This window comes from Armigeres subalbatus, chromosome 1, assembly GCF_024139115.2.
Source record: "Armigeres subalbatus isolate Guangzhou_Male chromosome 1, GZ_Asu_2, whole genome shotgun sequence".
Taxonomy (NCBI): Eukaryota; Metazoa; Arthropoda; class Insecta; order Diptera; family Culicidae; genus Armigeres; species Armigeres subalbatus.
In genome coordinates, this window is record NC_085139.1 from 291,799,893 (window position 1) to 291,822,363 (window position 22,471).

General features: G+C 35.8%; 1 protein-coding gene across 4 annotated transcripts in view; it reads right to left on the reverse strand.

Annotated features, from left to right (window-relative positions):
- The window catches only part of LOC134207722 (protein scalloped), a 601,300-nt gene that overhangs the window by 35,739 nt on the left and 543,090 nt on the right, over positions 1-22,471 (reverse strand). The gene's annotated exons all lie outside the window — the stretch shown is intronic.

A 22,471-nucleotide genomic window follows, 5' to 3' on the forward strand; every position in this document is an offset into this window, starting at 1 on the left:
ATGTGTCTGTACACAAGTGAAGGAAAATCCAAATACAGGCTTATGCGTTGGTTGGAACCACCAGAAAGAAGAGGCCCTAAGTCATCTTCCAAGAGCCTTTTCTCAGAAGGCTCGGAAGCCTCCACACAATGGCTCCGAAGCCCCTTTTCAAGAGAATCCGTAGCCTGTTTTGAAGGCATCCTTTCAAAAGGCTAAAAGCTGTCTTTTTAAGACGCTAAGAGGCGCCCTTTCAAGATGCTCGGAAGCCTTTTATCAAGAGGCTCGGAAGTCTCCTTCTAAGAGCTTCGAAAGCCTTCCTCAAAGAGGCTCGGAATTCGTCTTTTAAAAGGCTTTGGAGCCTCCCATTGCGAGGCTGAGAAGTGCCCTTTCAAGTAGATAAATAGTGTTCTTTCGAGGCGCTCAGAAGTCTCCTTTTAACCTTTTGACAGGCTTGGAAGCCTCATTTCAAGAGGCTCGGAATTCTTCTTTTAGGAGGCTTGAAAGTTTCCTATCAAGAGGCTAAGAAACGTCCTTCCTAGATGCTCAGGAGCCTTATTTCAAGAGGCTTTAGGAAACCTCTTTAAGTCCTCAAAGTCTTGTAGGAAGCTTGATGTATAAACATAATATGAATTGGAAAGTTCCACGGAGTAATGGAAATTTCAGACAACCTATTAGAGAGCCGTTAATTTTCGGGTCCGTTTTTATTTATCTTATGAGTTACGCCTATTTATATTTACAGCGAAAAAAAAGGGAGTACCTCAATACATGCAAAAGTTCGAAGGGGTACCTCTCAAGAAAAAGGTTGAGTACCGCAGCCCTATAGGAATTGCTTTGATAGTTCCTGCAGGAATTTGCCTTGGGAATAATTACTTCGGAAATTCATCCTGGAAGCCATAGTGGAACTCTTTTAGGAATTTATATTTTTTCGGGAATTCGCTTGGGAATTCCTCCGTATTTTTTTTTGGGTATACCTCCAGGAATTCCTTTTGAAAATCTTCCAGTGATTCTTTTTATAATTCCTCCGCAAGTTTCTTCGAAAATTTCTCCGAGGAATCCTCCGTAAATTCCTTTAGGAATTTCTTCGGGAATTTCTCAAGAAATTCCTTCTAGAATCCCTCCAGAAATTTCTTCAATAAATCCTACGGAAATTCCGTCACAACTCCTTGGAAACCCTTCCGGGAATTTCTTTTGGAATTCCTTCGGGAAATCCTCCGGTAATTTCTTTGGGATTTTTTCCGGGAATTCCTTTGGGAACTCCTCGAGAATTCGATTGTGAATTGCTTCAGGAATTCCTTTAGAAAATCTTCAGGGAATTCCTTTGAAAATTCCTCCGGAGGTTCTATCGGGCCCGAAAATTCGTATGGTAGATACTCCGGGAATCCCTTTGGGAAATATCCGGGAATTCAATGGGTTTACCATTTGAAATTCCTTTAAGAATTTCTTCGGGAATTCTATGAGAATTCAATCGAGAATTCTATGGGAATTTAGTCGGGAGCTCTATGAGAATTCTTTGGGAATTTTCTCCATGAATTCCTCCTGGATTTCTTTCGGAAATTCTTTAGAAAACTCCAGGAAATTCTTTGGGAGTTCATCCGGAAATTTCTCTCGGAACTCCTTTGGAAATGGAAGGGTGTTTTTCGACTGGATAAGATGTACTGTTCGGGGGTTGGCTTTCTCAGTCTGAAGTATCAAAACGATGGTTTATTTACTTGCCCGAATATTGATCAATGACAACAGACTATACGACCCTTGAAAAACCACAACCCATCGGCCGAAACATTGGGCAAGTAAATAAATCATCGTTTTGATACTTGAAAGTATTTTTTGTTTTATGTAATTAGTTAAACGGGTCAAATCTACTTAACATTCTTCCAACTTACTCCGGATTTTTTCAACAAAAATCAACTACGCTGAGCTATTCCAAGTTTCTTTTCTCATGAGACGCAATTCGGTTATTTTTATTTTTCATTGAAAACTGACCAGTGTTGGTAGAATCATACTCAAATCTCAATCATCGATGCGTCAAGCGCGAGCCAACTCGCTTGCGATTCTACGGAAAGACCATTACGCTAGAGCTTTTCGCTCATTCGCCGAAAAATGGTTCCACTCCAAAAGGCGTCAAAAACAATCGAGGCGTACTATTTTGGTTACATATGGTTTTATTATGGACTGCTTTAAGCGAAGAAAGTTAATTCAATGAATTCAACAAAGCAGAGCATGTGAATATTGATTAATGATGCGAATCGTGCGTCGAATCATAAACGATTATCTGCTGGTCTATGAGCCTGATGGGATTTAGCTAACGATTGATTTGTATCGCAAATGATAACTTTAGTTTTTATAAACACTGAAACCGACAGAAAAAATCTGAGCTACTCCAAACACAAACAAATAATATTTAACGACAAAAGAACACGAAGCAAGTTGAAATGGATGAATGAACGCCAGAAACCAATTCCGAAACGAATGTAATTTAGTAGTTTTTAATGAACAAAGCAGTTACTATCCAACCCGATTGTTAAGAAATAGTTACGAAAGTTGAACACGATTTCCATCTTTTCAGTATCAAGTCATTCAACGTAAATATCGCATCTATAAGGAGCATATTTCAAAAGGTTCAATCCTTCCATTTCACTTATTTAATCTTTTATTGAGTGTCCAATACCAAATGAACTTTTTTTTCGTTCCTCGCGTCCATAAGGACTTCACTACGATAGACTAAAGCGTTGATTTTGCTTATTATTTATATAAAAATATAGGCTTAGAATAGGCTTTTTTTTAAAAAAATCTGTATTTCAAAAAACATTATCTTGAAATAAGTGAAACGCAGGACATTACGCGGCACTCTTTCCAGCGCGGGACAAATAGCGAAAATGCGAGACTGTCCCGCGAAACGCGGGACGTCTGGTCACTTTACTAATGTAACATGTGCCGCATCACTTTGACCAAGGACAGTTTGCCCATAGTCATTCCTAGTAAATTTTTTACAGTGCCTACCATCCTATTTCTGGAAGCGAGAAGGCGAAACTAAACAAAAGTCTCCGGGGGGAAGAACCGTTGCCATCATCGCATCGGTTCCCATAAACACCACCATCCATCCTTTCCGAAAAGAGGCCGCTTGGAGAAAGGACCTCCGACGGTGCTGCGGTGGCGCGGCGGCGCCCGCTCGGTCTTCATGATCCGACAAAAGGAGCCCACAGAGTGCCAAGTAGCTTTCCGGATTGCGTCCGTCAACGACGTTGGTTTCTTGTTGTTCGGTTCGGATCCATTGGTCGGTCGGTCGGTTGGTTGGTTGGCTGGATGATAGCAGGCGACCCTCATTGCAGAACGGACGTCAACAACGAACGGAGCAACGCCAACAAGAACGAGGGACAGCGTAAAGCTGCTGCCAAAGAAGCACCATCCAGCAATCCCAATATCTGGACCCCCCTGACTTTGGGTCGGTTCGGATCAGTGTTCTCAGTGTCTCTCTCTCTGTCTATCTCTGCCTCCTGTTGTTGCCGTATTAATATATGTGTATTCCGCTCACTAATTGCACATTCTTGGCATAGTTTTCCGGCTCCAACCCCCTTTTGTGCTTTCGCCGGCAACGATGACGGGCGGACGGGGCATAGACAACAATATGTTTATATCACCCATTTCTCGGAGACGATGTGGGAATAAACCGTACGACCCAACAACGATGGGACGACGATGGGATTGGTATCCTTCCGAGCGACCGACCAACGAACCGTCGTCGTCCGAAAGAAAGAGCTTATCCTCACGTTCACCATCAGAAGCATCGGTCCTTGCAGAAGAGATTCGGTATGGAGACGATGTCTGCCTACCCCCTGGCTTGCTTACAAATTGTCTGTTCAGTGTGTTTTCCGTTCGGCAAAAGGGCATACTCCAATATCTGTCTATAGTGTGTGGTACAGTGGGACATATTGAAATGCGAATTTTCAATTTGACCAATCATATGTCATGCGTCTCCACAATCAGTTTTAAAAACGTCAATCTCGGGATGTCATTTTGTGTGAATTTGAATTACACCAATTTCGATTTCACTATATTTTCAACATATCTTGTCATGCATTCACAAGATAGCATGTCCTTTAGCCCCACCTTCACAAAGCCTATTGCCATCCCACACAGTGTGCTTGGAAGGCACGTATTTTACAACGGAACTTATCGGGCTCTCTCCGGGTGTCCAATTTGCCTTTCACCCTTTCTTCTTGATCGCATCCCTTCTTCCAAGTTTGGGCTTTTGCGTGTTCTCGTTATATTAAACCCGAAGCGGCTATTGAGCCTCAAGCCTCTTATTATCCTCACAATCACCGTACCGTTCAATTCATTGATTGTCACATGGAAATTTTATTAGTTTCTCAGCAGCTTAGAAAACGATTAATTTAGCCACTGAATAATAGAACGAAAAGTCGACAAAGTTTCCAACCGAATCATTGACAGACAACCCTCGAAGGCAGTGCCACATGAATAATTCTGCATCGCCGCCACACTTCCCATCCACAGTTCCCATCAGATCAGGCAAGTCAAGAAGTGAGAAAAACATCACTCATAAGCCTACTTATGTGAAAAGACGCTCGCCGAAAAGGGGCGGAGAAGCGATTGTTGCCCTTTTGTTCTCCGATGCTGCACAGCATAGTAGGCGAAGTAGGTGGCACGAATAGTTAGTAGGCGCGCGTGGTAGGGGCAGGCAGTCCGGCCGGGAGAGGAAGTGTTGCGTGACGAGTTCTACAACATCATAATAATCCGATCCGAACCCCGAAACGGAGTGACGACGACGACGACGACGATAAGCTGAAGGGCTTGCCCGGCCCGGGTATCAAGTGCGCTGGATTTGTCCAAACGGAGGGGATGTGGGTTTATTAAATTTATTACACGTAATAATTTGCTAAAAGGATGTTCCCTCTTTTATTGCCCTGGTCCCGGGGCTCGGGGGTCTTTCGTCTTTTTATTTCACCGTCGATGCTGGATTTGTGCGAGGGAACGGATGCGATGCTCAGTTCGAACGAGGAACGGTGAGTGCGAGGGTGTCAGCCGTGTTATGAGCTATGATTTATAATTAAATTTTATATTAATTTTCCGGCTGTGGCTGGTGGGCTGGAGAGGCTTTGGAGATTATTTGATATGGTTCGAAGGGTGAAGAGAGGGGAACAACTCGATAAGTTGGATTCGTTAAAGCAATTTGCAGCCTCTTGATAAAGCAGAGTGAAAATTCGGTGTTCATAAAGCGAAGTGTCTCGAAGCGTTGCACGTGGTAGGGATGAATGAAACCAGACCAATATTGCAGGATATTTTTCATATTTTTTGCGAAATTGGAAAAATTTCTGGCGATATTTGGAGAATTTTGGACACCGAAATTGGAAGATTTCCTGATCGAATTTTGAAGAGTTTCTTTTCGCAAAGTAAATGATTCGAATCGAAATTTGGATGATTCTAATTGAAATTCGAAGAATTTCTTATCAAAATTTGAAGAATTTTTTCACGAAATTCAAAGAATTTTAGATCGGACTTTTATAAATTCGTTGCATCTCTTAACGACATTAGAAGAAAAAAAGTCTGAATGATTTTTTTCAAAGATAATCGATGAATTTCTTATAAAATCCAAAGAACTTCTAATAGGTTTTTAACGAAAATCGAAAAAAAAATTCAATCGAATTTGAAAAAAAATTCTTCGCATTTGATTGATAAATTTTTATTTATATTTCATTAAGACATTCTATAATTCTCATTAGAAAAATCTTCTCTTTCGTTGAGAGTTTCTTACAAATACGTTAAGGAATTACTCGAATTTCGTAAAAAGTTCTCGAAAGTTCGTTGAGAAACTCTGCGGATTTCGTTTGAAAAATTGAGAATGATTTGAATTTCGTTAAAAATCTTTGGATTTTGTTTAAAACATCTTTGAATTTCGTTAATAAAATCCTAATTTCGTTAAGAAATTCTTCGAATTTCGTTAAAATATTCTTCGAATACCGTTAAGAAACTCTTCGAATTTTGTTAAAATATTCTTCGAATAACGTTAAGAAATTCGTAAAGAAATTCTTTGAATCTCGTTAAGAAATTTTTCGAATTTCGTTAAGAAATTCTTCGAATTTCGTTAAGAAATTCTTCGAATTTCGTTAAGAAATTCTTCGAATTTCGTTTAGAAATTAATTCGTTAAGAAAATCTTCGAATTTCGTTGAGAAATTCTTCTTTAAATTTAGTTAAGAAATTCTTTGAATTTCGTTAAGAAATTCTTTGAATTTCGTTAAAAAATTCTTTGAAATTCTTGAAGAAATTCGTTGAATTTCGTTAAAACATTTTTTGAATTTCGGTAAGAAATCCTTCGAATTTCGATAAGAAATTCTTAGAATTTTGTTAAGAAATTCTTCGAATTTCGTAAGGATATTCTTCGAAATTCGTTAAGATGATTTTCGAATTTCGTTAAGAAATTCTTCCAATTTCGTTAAGAAAATCTTCGAATTTCGTTATGAAGATCTTCGAATTTCAATACAAAATTCTTGGAATTTCAAAACAAAATTCTTCGAGTTTCGTTACAAAATTCTTCGAATTTCGTTAAAAAATTCTTTGAATATCGTTAAGAAATTCTTCGAAGTACGTTAAGAAATTTCTCGAATTTCAATAAGAAATTCTTCGTTAAGAAATTCTTCGAATTTCGTTAAAAATTCTTCGCCTTTCGTTAAAAAATTCTTCGACTTTCGATAAGAAATTCTTTGAATTTCGTTAAGAAATTCTTCAAATTTTGTAAAAAAAAATCTTCGAATTTCGTTAAGAAATTCTTCGAATTTCGTTAAGGAATTTCAATAAGAAATTCTTCGAATTTCGTTAAGGAATTTCAATAAGAAATTCTTCGAATTTCTTTAAGAAATTCTTCAAATTTCGTTAAGAAATTCTTCGAATTTCGTTAAAAAATTCTTCGAATTTCGTTACAAAATTCTTCGAATTTCGTTAAAAAATTCTTCGAATTTCGTTAAAGAAAATCTTCAAATTTCGTTAAGAAATTCTTCGAATTTCGTTGAGAAATTATTCGAATTTCGTTGAGAAATTCTTTGAAATCAAAAAATTTCTTAACGAAATTCGAAGAATTTCTTAACGAAATTCGAAGAATTTCTTAACGAAATTTGAAGAATTTCTTAACGAAATTCGAAGAATTTCTTAACGAAATTCAAAGAATTTCTTAACGAAATCAAATAATTTCTTAACGAAATTCGGCGAATTTCTTAACGAAATTCGGAGAATTTTTAACGAAATTCGAATTTTTTATGTAATTCGAAAATTTCTTAACGAAATTGACGTTAAGAAATTTTTAGAATTTCGTTGAGAAATTCTTCGAATTTCATTAAAAGAATTTCGAATTTTGTTAAGAAATTCTCCGAATTTCGTTAAGAAATCCTTCGGATTTCGTTAAGAAGTTCTTTGAATTTCGTTAAGAAAATCCGAATTTTGTTAAGAATTTTTTTCGAATTTCGGTAAGGAATTCTTCGAAAGTTGTTAAGAAATTTTCTGAATTCTTCGAATTTCGTTAAGACGTTCTTCGAATTTCGTTTAGAAATTCTTCAAATGTTGGTAGCAAATTCTTTGAATTTCGTTAAGAAATTCTTCGAATTTCGTTGAGAAATTCTTCAAATTTTGTTCAGAAATTATTGGAATTTCGATAAGAATTTCTTAACGAAATTTGAGAAATTTCTAAACGAAATTCGAAGAATTTCTTGACGAAACTCAACGAATTTCTTAACGAATATCAAAGAATTTCTAAATGAAATTCAAAGAATTTCCTAACGAATTTCAAATAATATCTTAACGAAATTTAAAGAATTTTTTAACTAAATGTAAAATTTTTTTTTAAATCAAAGAATTTCTTAACGAAATTCAAAGAAATTCTTGGCGAAATTCGAAAATTGTCTTTCCGAAATTGAAAAAATTTCTTAACGCAATTCGAAGAATTTTTTAGCTAAATTCTAAGATTTTCTTAACGAAATTCTTAGGTTTTCTTAACGAAATTCGAAGAGTTTCTCAACGAAATTCGAATAATTTCTCAACGAAATTCGAAGAATTACTTAACGAAATTCGAAGAATTTCTTAACGAAATTCGATAAATTTCGTAACAAAACTCAAATTATTTCTTAACGAATATCGACGGATTTTTCAACGAAATTTGAAGAATTTTTTAACGAAATTCGAAGATTTTCCTAACGAAATTCGGAGAACTTCTTAACGAAATTCGAAGAATTTCTTAACGAAATTTGAAGAATTTCTTAACGAAAAAAAAAGAGAATTTCTTTACGAAATTCGAAGATTTTTTTAAGGAAATTCGAAAAATTTCTTATCGAAATTCTAAAAATTTCTTAACGTTAATTTCGTTAAGAAATTCTTCGAATTTTGTTAAGAAATTCTTCAAATTTCGTTAAGAAATTCTTCGATTTTTTGTTAAGAAATTCTTCGAATTTCGTTAAGAAATTCTTCGAATTTCGTTAAGAAATTCTTCAAATTTCGTTGAGAAATTCTTCGAATTTCTTTAAGATTTCTCTTTCGAATTTCGTTAAGAAATTCTTCCAATTTCGTTAAGAAAATCTCTGAATTTCGTTAAGAAATTTTTCGAAATTCTTTGAATTTCGTTAAGAAATTTATAGAATTTCGTTAAGAAATTTATAGAATTTCGTTAAGAAATTTTTCGAATTTCGTTAAAAAAATCTTCAAGTTAAGAAATTCTTCGAATTTCGTAAACAAATTCTGCGTTCTTCGAATTTCGCTAAGAAATTCTTAAAATTTTATTAAGAAATTCTTCGTATTTCGTTAATAAAATCTTCGAATTTTGCTAAGAAATTCTTCTTTGATTTTCGTTAAGAAATTCTTTGAATTTTGTTAAGAAATTTTTTGAATTTTGGTAAGAAATTTTTTGAATTTCGTTGAAAAAAAATCTTCGATATTCTTTAAAAAAATCTTTGAATTTCGTTAAAAAAAATCTTTGAATTTCTTTAAAGCAATTTTTTAAATTTCGTTAAGAAATTCTTCGAATTGATGCGTCGCGGGTAAAAAAAAAATTTCAGTTCAAAATTTGAAAATCCGCGTAAAAAAGTTTCATGATTTCTCGATGAATCATACAAAATAGAGCAACTTTGCAAAAAATGTGTGTGGGTTTTTTTTACGCGGCCTTACTTTCTTTTTACTTATGGATCATGTACACCTCCGGTGGTGCCGTTGCCCGGCTATCGCTTTGATCTGTTGCCAGGTTAGATTTTGGTCGACTTCTTTTATTTCTTTATTGAGGCTTCGCCGCCATGAGCCTCTGGGTCTACCTCTGCTGCGATGTCCCGCACGGCCGTGTAAAAACAGAATCGGGTGTATTGTGAATGTAACCGTTTCTGACAACTGATTTCTGCATAAAGAATATCGAGTAAGAGAGATATCGATTTACGGAGGGAACGCAGTATGTTAGATTCAAGGGACTTTGAAATTCATCGAGTAAGGGAAAATATCGAGTTACAGAACATCGAGTTAGAGAGAGTTCACTGTATTTGGCACCAGTTATGTGGCAACGTGCTCTTTACTCGTTACCAGAATCATTTTAAGCAATTTGATATCGCCCCATATTGTTTTTATATTATCATACAAAAGCCCATATTTTTACTAAAACACATTCCCGTATTGAAACTACACAAACAATTGAGAATGGAATGAACACTTCATGTCAATAAACTTTTTTTCTTTCGGTATGCTAACTTTAGACATCAGCCGAATATAATTAGGGGAGATGCGGTCAATATGCGCCCCCTAAGCGAATCACTTAATTTAATGGTGATTTCCTCCGAAAACATGAATTTTCGAAGTGTTTATCAATAATCTAACATATCAGTCATTATATGGTCTGAAAATCTCCATGTAAGCCAGCAATATGGCAACAAAACGATTTTATTCCAAATTTGAGAATTTCAATCCAAAACTAACGATGCTGGGCAATATGCGCCTTTCAAAAATAATAATCAAAATTTTCCAATATTTTTCACCCAAGATTATAATCAGTGTCAACTATATCCTTTCATTTAGTCAATGTCTCAGACTGATGGTAATAAGATGAAAATAATTTTTGTATCTCAAGAAAAAGCATTGAGGACAGAAACGCCAAAATTGCGTTAGAATAAGCCAAAATAATATTTTTTTTTAATTTTTGATACATAGTTTTTGATTGAGTTTTTTCGTTTGACGGCTTACATATGTTTTTTGGCTTCAACTGCCTACGATTTTGAGACAAAATTTGGATTAAAAACCAAGAAAAGGTGGTGGCGTATTTTACCCAACTGGCGCATTTTAAATATACATACTTCCCCTATCAATTCCACAGCTGTACAAACAAAAATGTGACAGAAAATTCAAAAGCAACCTTCTGCGACTGTGATTCATCTTCTACCAAAATTCTTTATGATTTTTTAGATTTTGTTTACTTCATTTGTTGCTAGAACTTCCAAAGAAAACTTATCATAAGATTATTCTTCCAACATATTCTCTCTCGGCATTTTTATTGATATAAAGTCAGTCGGAATCCTATATTTGTTACTGAGTGAAAAAGGTTGTCGCTGAAAGCAACATCAACGATTGATGCATATTAATAAAAATATTCACAGTAAAAAATAAACTATGCCCATTCCTATAGAAGGTATTTGAGGTATTTCTATTTCTATTCTATTGAAGGTATTTCTATAGAAGGTAACTGATAAGGAAGAAAGAAAACTCTTGATATTTATATGCTTGTTAGTTCTGCTTTGCAGATTACCAACCAAACTCATGGTTCTACGAATTTCCAGCAAATGAGTGGCATCTTTCTAAAATAGAACGAACAGTAGCTTGGATTAGTTCGAAGAGCTCAACCTTGGCGAACCACATGACACGCATTGAACATGACCACCACCGTTCCCCAACAATCATCCATTCCCAAGCAAAACAGAAGGCCAATTAAAATGGTCCGAATAGCCCATAAAATTTTCGCGCGCGCTTTTCCGTCCACCATCATCGGTCGACCAGCAGCAGAGGCACAGACGACTAGCGCGTGACCCCACCGTGGTCCGGCGTCTGTGTTGTCGCCACCACCGCCGCCGGTAGAGTGGACCATCGCGCACCATCGTCCCGCCGCGGTCAAGCGCGAGGCCTACGATGAAATAATTTCACACTTGTTCGCGGATTGTTTTTCAGCGCGAAAATCATGGTCCAGCCTCGCCCAGCAGCACGTCCAATAATTGACAATAATTATGTTGGCTCTCCAGCCAGCCGGGTTGGGCAGCGTCAGTCTCGCGAACAACGCCGAGCATCCGATGCACATCGTTCGAACAGCAGCCGCAGCGACGCCAACGAGGCTGGTTGCCATACGACGACGACGATGCGTCCTGCGGCGTCCGTTGAGAACAGGGGATTATTGGGATACTTCATACGGCTTAATTTGGGATCCACTGAGTGGCGCAATTGCTGATGCTTCTGTGTAGATTTTAGCTTGACAGAGGACTTCTGACGAGCTACCAGAACGGACGATGCGCTTTGTCCTGCATCGTACGATGCATCCTACATCGTGCATCCTGCATCATCATTCCGAGGAAGAAAAAAAATGCGCCAGAGCAGTATGGTTCAGGTGGTTCACGAGAAGTGCATTATTTCGCGGACAAAACGATGGCACAGCTTAATGCGTGTACGGAGCGATGTCGTACACTTGCTGGAGAGGCAAAAACGTATGGCAAAAATCAAAAGCCAAAAAACCATCGTGGGGCTTAGAGCACTCATTTATGAAGAAAATCTGGAACATTACCATCATTTAAAATTTCTTGGAGGATTAGTTTTTTTCATAGCAATTACTTAAACAAATGAATTGCTAAAACACATAAATTTAATAAGGACCAACGAGAAACTTAAAGTTGATGATCGAAGTGTGCCGCGCTTGTGTTGACGCGTTTATTTTGCTTCTTCACTACTTCCGTCATTTTTTTCGATGCAGAAAACAGAAAAAAAAACAACACAGTTATCGTGTGAGTCTGATTTAGCAGTTCTGCGTGCTGGATTTTAAATCCGGAAGTTTGTTTATGGATCCATTATCTATTTGATAACGGTAGCGGGGCTTATTGTAAGTAGAAGTGGCCTCCGACTAGTTCGGACTGTAATACAGACAGCTTTCTTCCATAACATCACTGCCAAGCAGTGGGGGTTAGTTGGGACACACTACGAACCAATGAAAAACTCTAGACCAACATTTGAAGAGGGCGTAACAGCCAAAATTTATTCCTTCTGATTCTTTGTCCTCATATATAGCCATCTATATAGACGAAGAACCAGAAAGAATAAATTTTGGATGTTACGCCCTTTTCAAATGTTTGTCTAGAACTGTTAGTGTTCTAAGCCATTATGAACTCACTTCGCCAGTGCAAAACTGAAGTGACAAAATCTCAACTGAAGCATCGTATTGATTCCTCTTGCACGTGAACAACGATAACATGTTATCCGGTCATCATCATCACACTGAGTGGCACTGTGATCCACGTATCCATTCACGACCGTTCACAAGCTGGTGTCTCTCCTCCAGTCGGTCGGTATAGACTCGTGAAGTCACCGCGCGGAAAAATTGTTCTCCCGTATGAATTCCGAGCATTCTTCTATTGTCGTCGTCGTCGTCATATCATCATCGAAAAGCTGTACAAAGTGTGCGATGAGTGGGGGGACGAAGTTAGGGATGGGCGGCATAAGGGCATTATTTATAATAAAATTTATATACCTAGCGTAGAACTCCGGCAGCAGCAGCGGAGTACACGAAACGAAGGCGACGCGATATACGAGAGCGACATTTTTGTCGCTCGGGAAAAAGTTATGGAAATTTTTGTTGATGCGACGGAAAGCGGTGGGGGCGTCAAACATTCCATGCTTGGAGTATGATGTATGTTTTATTAAATTATTGAAGCTTCTCCGGAACAACCCGGTTGTGGGTTTGGTTAACGCTCTCGAAAGTGACGAGGCGAAATGAATATATTAATATGGAATAAAACTTGGTACGGATGATGCGTGTGATGATCCATGTGGAGTCGGTTGCATACGTGCAGGGGTGGTTCCACTGGCACTGGCGACGGGGTGGGTGGGAAAATGTATTCAACCGGATCGGAACAAAAGGCTCCTATGATGAGCTCTTGAGGGTCCCCGCACCGAAGACACACATCGCAGCGGCTCATTGCCGACAGCATCATTAAGCATCGAGCAATTATCATTCATTTACTGTTATCGTGTCGGTCGGAGAAGGAGGCTTCTTTTTATCGGTCATCATGATGCCACGAGTGAAGCAACAGGCAGGCCCTGTCGGTGCGAAATTTGCACCGAACGAAGCGAAGGGGGAAAAATGGCTCAGATTCTGTGTCGGAGTTCGAGAGGGGCGAACAGGCGATAAGAGAAGGCCGACCAGACCAGCCAGCACCAGCGACATGAACACGACACGCGACGTTGACGATGACGGAGGTTTGATGGTGATGATCATGAGTCTTGTTTATTAACATACATAATTGATTTAATTAGTCGATGTGGATCGCTTGGGGAACTCATAAAGAGCTTTTTCATTGTTTGGAAATGGTCGTTTATCGTGTTGCAGCCCCAATGCTCTAATGGATGAATCTTGTTGGATGCATTGCAGCTAGGAAAAAAACATTTTGATATAGGCATGTCTTGTAGAATACAATTGAAAAGAATCCACCAGTCTATTCAGTTTGGTATAAAACTCCAAGACCAATCAAATTTTGTCAACTTTGTACGGGAAACGATTCAAACCATTGCGTCCTGGAATTTCGTACCAAATTTCATTGAAAAGTTATCCAAATTTAACTAAGAATTCTCCGAATTTCGTTTCGTTGAGAAATTCTCCTAATTCTTAACGAAAGTTCTTAACGAAATTCGTAGAATTTCTTAACGAAATTCGTAGAATTTCTTAACGAAATTCGTAGAATTTCTTAACGAAATTCGTAGAATTTCTTAACGAAATTCGTAGAATTTCTTAACGAAATTCGTAGAATTTCTTAACGAAATTCGTAGAATTTCTTAACGAAATTCGTAGAATTTCTTAACGAAATTCGTAGAATTTCTTAACGAAATTCGTAGAATTTCTTAACGAAATTCGTAGAATTTCTTAACGAAATTCGTAGAATTTCTTAACGAAATTCGTAGAATTTCTTAACGAAATTCGTAGAATTTCTTAACGAAATTACGGAGAATTTCCTAACAAAATTTCGAGGATTTTTAACGAAATTAGGAGAATTTCTAAAGGAAATTCGAAGAATTTCTCAACGAAATTCGGAGAATTTCCTCACGAAATTCGAAGAATTTCTCAACGAAATTCGAAGAATTTCTCAACAAAATTCGAAGAATTTCTCAACGAAATTCGAAGAATTTCTCAACGAAATTTAAGGAATTGCTTAACGAAATTCGGGGAATTTCTTAGCGAAATTAGGGGAATTTCTTAACGAAATTCGGAGCATTTCTTAACGAAATTCGGAGAATTTCTTAACGAAATTCAGAGAATTTCTTAACGAAATTCAGAGAATTTCTTAACGAAATTCGGAGAATTTCTTAACGAAATTCGGAGAATTTCTTAACGAAATTCGGAGAATTTCTTAACGAAATTCGGAGAATTTCTTAACGAAATTCGGAGAATTTCTTAACGAAATTCGGAGAATTTCTTAACGAAATTCGGAGAATTTCTTAACGAAATTCGGAGAATTTCTTAACGAAATTCGGAGAATTTCTCAACGAAATTCGGATAATTTCTTAACGAAATTCGGAGAATTTTCTAACGAAATTCGGAAAATGTCTTTACGAACAAAATTCTGACAATTTCTTAACAAAATTCTGACAATTTCTTAACAAAATTCAGAGAATTTCTTAACGAAATTGGGATAACTTCTCAACGAAATTCGGAGAATTTCTCAACGAAATTCGGAGAATGTCTTAACGAAATTCGGAGAATTTTTTAACGAAAGTCAGAGAATTTCTTAACGAAATTCGAAGAATTTCTTAACGAAATTCATAGAATTACTTAAGGAAATTCATAGAATTTCTTAACGAAATTCATAGAATTACTTAACGAAATTTGTAGAATTTCTTAACGAAATTCGTAGAATTTCTTAACGATATCGTAGCGAATCGTATCGTATCGAATTCGTAGAATTTCTTAACGAAATTCAGAGAATTTCTTAACGAAATTCTGAGAATTTCTTAACGAAATTCGAGGAATTTCTTAACGAAATTCGGAGAATTTCTTGACGAAATTCGGAGAATTTCTTAACGAAATTCAGAGAATTTCTTAACGAAATTCAGAGAATTTCTTAACGAAATTCAGAGAATTTCTTAACGAAATTCGTAGAATTTCTTAACGAAATTCGTAGAATTTCTTAACGAAATTCGTAGAATTTCTTAACGAAATTCGGAGAATTTCTTTACGAAATTCGGAGAATTTCTTTACGAAATTCGGAGAATTTCTTTACGAAATTCGGAGAATTTCTTTACGAAATTCGGAGAATTTCTTTACGAAATTCGGAGAATTTCTTTACGAAATTCGGAGAATTTCTTAACGAAATTCGGAGAATTTCTTTACGAAATTCGGAGAATTTCCTCACGAAGTTAAAAAGATTTCTTAACGAAATTCAAAGAATTTCTTAATGAAATTCGGAGAATTTCTCAACGAAATTCGGGGAATTTCTTAACGAAATTCGGAGAATTTTTTTAACGATATTCGGAGAATTTCTTAACGAAATTTGGAGAAATTCTTAATGAAATTCGGAAATTTTTTTAACGAGATTCGTTGAATTTCTTAACGAGAATTTCTTAACGAAATTCGGAGAATTTCTTAACGAAATTTGAAGAATTTCTTAACGAGATTTTGAGAATTTCTTAACGAAATTTGGAGAATTTCTTAACGAAATTCGGAGAATTTCTTAACGAAATTCGGAGAATTTCTTAACGAAATTCGGAGAATTTCTTAACAAAATTCGGAGAATTTCTTAACGAATTTCGGAGAATTTCTTAACGAAATTACGGAGAATTTCCTAACAAAATTTCGAGGATTTTTTAACGAAATTCGGAGCATTTCTTAACGAAATTCGGAGCATTTTTTAACGAAATTCGGGGAATTTCTTGACGAAATTTTGAAAATTTCTTAACGAAATTGGGAGAATTTCTTAACGAAAGAATTTCTCAACGAAGTTCGAAAATTTCTTAACGAAATTCTTAATGAATTTCTTAACGAGATTCGATTATTTCTTTACGAAATTCCGAGAATTTCTTAACGAAATTCGGAGAATTCCTTAAAGAAAATCGGAGAATTTCTTAACGAAATAAGGAGAATTTCTTAACGAAATTCGGAGAATTTCTTAACGAAATTCGGAAAATTTCTTAACGAAATTCAACGAATTTATTAACGAAATTCGTAGAATTTCTTAACGAAATTCGGAGAATTTCTTAACGAAATTCGGAGAATTTCTTAACGAAATTCGGAGAATTTCTTAACGAAATTCGGAGAATTTCTTAACGAAATTCGGAGAATTTCTTAACGAAATTCGGAGAATTTCTTAACGAAATTCGTAGAATTTCTTAACGAAATTCGGAGAATTTCTTAACGAAATTCGGAGAATTTCTTAACGAAATTCGGAGAATTTCTTAACGAAATTCGGAGAATTTCTTAACGAAATTCGGAGAATTTCTTAACGAAATTCGGAGAATTTCTTAACGAAATTCGGAGAATTTCTCAACGAAATTCGGAGAATTTCTTAACGAAATTCGGAGAATTTCTTAACGAACAAAATTCTGACAATTTCTCAACAAAATTCAGAGAATTTCTTAACCAAATTCGAAGAACTTCTCAACGAAATTCGGAGAATTTCTCAACGAAATTCGGAGAATTTCTTAACGAAATTCGGAGATTTTTTTAACGAAAGTCGAATAATTTCTTAACGAAATTCGGAGAATTTCTTAACGAAATTCATAGAATTTCTTAACGAAATTCATAGAATTACTTAACGAAATTTGTAGAATTTCTTAACGAAATTCGTAGAATTTCTTAACGATATCGTAGCGAATCGTATCGTATCGAATTCGTAGAATTTCTTAACGAAATTCAGAGAATTTCTTAACGAAATTCAGAGAATTTCTTGACGAAATTCAAAGAATTTCTTGACGAAATTCCGAGAATTTCTTAACGAAATTCTGGGAATTTCTCAACGAAATTTAGAGAATTTCTTAACGAAATTCAGAGAATTTCTTAACGAAATTCAGAGATTTTCTTAACGAAATTCAGAGAATTTCTTAACGAAATTCGGGGAATTTCTTAACGAAATTCGGAGAATTTCTTAACGAAATTCGGAGAATTTCTTAACGAAATTCGGAGAATTTCTTAACGAAATTCGGAGAATTTCTTAACGAAATTCGGAGAATTTCTTAACGAAATTCGGAGAATTTCTTAACAAAATTCGGAGAATTTCTTAACGAAATTCGGAGAATTTCTTAACGAAATTCGGAGAATTTCTTAACGAAATTCGGAGAATTTCTTAACGAAATTCGGAGAATTTCTTAACGAAATTCGGAAAATGTCTTTACGAACAAAATTCTGACAATTTCTTAACAAAATTCTGACAATTTCTTAACAAAATTCTGACAATTTCTTAACAAAATTCAGAGAATTTCTTAACGAAATTGGGATAACTTCTTAACGAAATTCGAAGAATCTCTTAACGAAATTCGGAGAATTTCTTAACGAAATTCAAAGAATTTTTTAACGAAATTCAGAGAATTTCTTAACGAAATTCGGAAAATTTTTAAACGAACAAAATTCAGAGAATTTCTTAACAAAATTCAGAGAATCTCTTAACGAAATTCGGAGAATTTCTCAACAAAATTCGAAGAATTTTTTTAACGAAATTCAGAGAATTTTTTAACGAAAGTTGGAGAATTTCTTAAAGAAATTCGGAAAATTCGAAATTCGGAGAATTTTCTAACGAAATTCGGAGAATTTCTTAACGTTAATCGGAGAATTTCTCAACGGAGAACTAAATTCGAAAGAATTCCTAACGAAATCCGAAGAATTTCTTAACGAAATTCGAAGAATTTGTTAACAAAATTCGAAGAATTTCTTGACGAAATTCGAAGAATTTCTTAACGAAATTCGAAGAATTTCGTAACGAAAATCAAAGAATTTCTTAACGAAATTCGAAGAATTTCTTAATTCGTAATTCGGAGAATTTCGGAGAATTTCTTAACGAAATTCGGAGAGTTTTCTAACGAAATTTGAAGAACTTTCTTACGAAATTCCGATAATTTCTCAACGAAATTCGGAGAATTTCTTATCGAATTCGAATTTGGAGAATTTCTTAACGAAATTTACAGAATTTCTTATGAAATTCGGAGATTTTCTTAAAGAAATTCGAAACTATTTCTTAACGAAATTCGAAAAGATTTTCTAACGAAACTCGAAAAGATTTCTTAACAAAATTCGGAGAATTCCTTAACGAAATTGTTTTTTTTTTCAATTTGAGAATTCTTTAACGAATTTTTGAGAACGACGAAAAAAAATCTATTTTCAATCGCAAACAATTCATTTCCATAGAACCATTCGGACTGAGAAACCGTTTTCCTGTTCGCGTTCAAGTCCGGGCTTGTAACAAAAAAAATGCAACGGAACATTTTACGACCCGGTGCTGCCCAGTCGCCTGTCGCCGGATCGAAAGCCATCAAAATGGCAATTTCAGCTGAATTTTATGACCGGTGGTCGGCGTTTCACCCCCTCTTCGTCCACCACCGCAGCAGCATCGTCAATTCTTGCGTCGTGCTGCAGTCATTCGTCAGTTCATCCATCAGTTCGTCACCACGCAGCAGGCCAGGTTAGATCGAGGAATGATGACCGACCGACCGACGACAGTGGTTAAAGGGCAGTTTGACACGAGTTTTACGACGGGCTGCCGCGGGTGACCTGTTCGGTGCAGTTATCGCAATATCGTAGATCAATCTGCTGCGACAATGGAGGGACATGCTGAAAGGTTTCGTTTTGTGGCACAGAAGGATTTTATTTATTTAGATTGGTTTTATAATTTAGAGATTATTATTATTATTATTTATTTTTATTTCTGACGTTTACGTCAATCATTTAAAGAATAAACACAGATAAACAGTATTTCCTAGCGCCAATTTAACTTTTATTTTATTGCTTGCTGACTATTGGACAAAAAGGTCATAGAAAGCTTTATGTGAATCATTCTGGCTATTCCATTTCCCCATTTGTTGACAAAAAAATAACCATAACAGTAATAGTACCTCATCGAGAATCACGTAAATTTATACTCCCGCTCAGGAATGCAATCGGACAGGCCGTTCTCGCCTACTGAGTGAGCGTTTGCGTTTGCTGCATCGTTTCGGCGCTGGAAGAGTGTGCTAATTTGGTACCCTGCTTGCCGCGCCGAGCTGCGCTGTTCCGCGTATGCATTTTGATTGCGAGTTCGTCGTGAATAAACACGCGTGTTTGCGTTGTGGTGTTTATGTTGTTGTTTGTTGTTGCTTTTTTTTCAATTTCAAGCGGACACAAGATTAATGGATGCATGCACCACAGCCCAATTGAGGCATAAATCGTTGTCTGGTCTAATTTTGTCAACCGTTTCCGAGTCGTCGACGTTGTCGACTTGCTACCGTGCGGAATTTTCGGAATTTTTCAACGTCTGGCTCTGAAAAACGTGGACTTTGGTTTGGTCTATTTGTTGCAAACTCAGAAATAAATTTTGTTAGCGGTGTGGATTACGGGAAGATTGCTTCCTTTCTCATTTCGTCATTTGTGTGGCTTTAGCCTGATGCTAATACGGCCAGTGCTAACAAAATAAAGCGATTCCCAGTCAGTTGCTGAACTCAATTTCAAAACTGCGAACAAATCGAACGATTTTATCGTTCACCAGTCAGTCAATTGTCATGTCAATCAACTGCAGCAGCCGCAAACGTCGTCAACTGAGATCATGACGTATGTATCATGGCTTGCTTCGCTGATGGTGCGAGGCGCGTGAACTTGACATTGCGATAACGATATCGCAAAGCGTCTGCCTATCGTCATCGTTAACGCCGGGTTGTACAACAGTCGTAAATGCGACCGCTTCCGAAGATATTCCACTTGGTTTCGATTGAAATCGAATTGTCGTCGTCGTCGTCTGTCGTGGATTGATGCGTTTAAGTCTGGTCGCTCAATGCTTGTTACGGCACAATCGAACTACACGTTGCGATCGAATCGGATGGGGTGGAACGGAACGGAACGGAACCGGTGGCGCGCAGTTTAGTAATCGTAAAAGTTTTTACGAGATTGCTTGGGTTCGGGCCGTTCAGAGGTTTGCAACAAATTGGTCAATTTTTCCCACATTCGAAATGAGGTGGGTGCGGCAACGGTGGCGGCGGTGTCGCGCTGTAACGACTGCCGCTTGCGCGTGAGCGTTCCGAACGGCTGTAAAACTATGTGTCTCAATGGTGGGAAATTACGTTTCGGTTCGTAAGCACGGCCATAGTCACGCTTTGAATTACGTGTGGACAAATTTGTGAATCGATTCGAGGAAAATTGGGCGGATTGGCGTCGTTCCGATTTACAATGTAGACGGAAGCTGTGTAGTTATTGCTTGCAATTTAAGAATTAGTGCAATTGTTATTGTACCACTTAATAAACAGTACATACTATGATTATGATTTATGTGCAGATAATAAATATAATAAAATTTAAAAAAAATCACACAATATTGATCAAATGATTACCTTTGAAAATAAATGCAATGATGTAAAAACAAAAATTCAAAGAATATTGATTCAGATATTGAAAATCATTTAACAAAATTCATACGATTCACTACCGAAATCCGGGAAAAAAATTATTGAAATTTGAAAAGTGAAATTTGGAGAATTTTCAAATAACGTTAAGATATGTTTCGAATTTTATTAAGGGAATCTTCGAATTTCGTTAAGAAAATCTTCAAATTTCATCAACAAATGCTTAGAATTATTTTAATAAATTTTTTGTTAAAAATTTCGTTGAAAAATTCTTTAAATTTTGGTAAGAAATTCTATTTATTTCGTTAAGAGATTCTTCGAATTTCATTAACAAATTCTTATAATTCCTCGAATTTTGTTAACAAATTCGTCGTTAAAAATTCTTTAATTTTCGTTATCAAATTCTTCGAATCTCATTAAAAAATTCTTCAAATTTCGTTCAATTTTTTTTCGAATTTTGGTAAGAAAATCTTCGAATTTCGTGAAGAAATTCTTCAAATTTCGTTTAAAAGTTCTTCAAATTTCGTTAATTTGAATTTTATTAATTTTTTTTTATTTTAGTTTTATAAATCCTTTTCGTTAAAATAATCTTTGATTAGTGTTAGAAAATTCTTTGAATTTTGTTAAGAAATTCTCTAATTTTCGTTAAGAAATTCTCCGAATTTCGTTAAGAAATTTTCCGAATTTCGTTAAGAAATTTTCCGAATTTCGTTAAGAATTTCTCACAATTTCGTTAAGAAATTCTCCGAATTGCGTTAATCAATTCTTCGAATTTCGTTAGGAAATTCTCTGAATTTCGTTAAGAAATTCTCCGAATTTCGTTAAGAAATTCCCCGAATTTTGTTAAGAAATTCTCCGAATTTCGTTAAAAAATCTCGGAGTTTTCGAAATTCTATCGATGAAAAATTCTCCACATTTTGTTGAGATATTCTTCGATTTTCGTTAAGAAATTCTTCGATTTTTGTTAATAAATTCTTCGATTTTTGTTAAAAAATTCTCCGAATTTCGTTAGGAATTTCCTCCGAATTTCGGTAAGAAATTCTCCAAAATTTCGTTAGGAAATTCTCCGAATTTCAATAAGAAATTCTCCGAATTTCGTTAAGAAATTCTCCGAATTTCGTTAAGAAATTCTCCGAATTTCGTTAAGAAATTCTCCAAATTTTGTTAAGAAAATCTCAGAATTTCGTTGAGAAATTCTCCGAATTTCATTAAGAAATTCTCCGAATTTCGTTAAGAAATCTCGGAGTTTTCTTAATTCTGTCGATGAAAATTCTCCACATTTTGTTGAGAAATTCTTCTATTATTGTTAAGAAATTCTTCGATTTTTGTTAAAACATTCTCCTAATTTCGTTAAGAAATTCTCCAAAATTTCGTTGAGAAATTCTCCAAATTTCGTTAAGATATTCTCCGAATTTCGTTAAGAAATTATCCGAATTTCGTTAACGAATTCTCCGAAATTCGTTAAGAAATTCTCCGAATTTCGTTAAGAAATACTCCGAATTTCGTTAAGAAATACTCCGAATTTCGTTAAGAAATTCTCCGAATTTCGTTAAGAAATTCTCCGAATTTCGTTAAGAAATTCTCCGAATTTCGTTAAGAAATTCTCCGAATTTCGTTAAGAAATTCTCCGAATTTCGTTAAGAAATACTCTGAATTCTCCGAATTTCGTTAAGAAATTCTCTGAATTTCGTTAAGAAATTCTCCGAATTT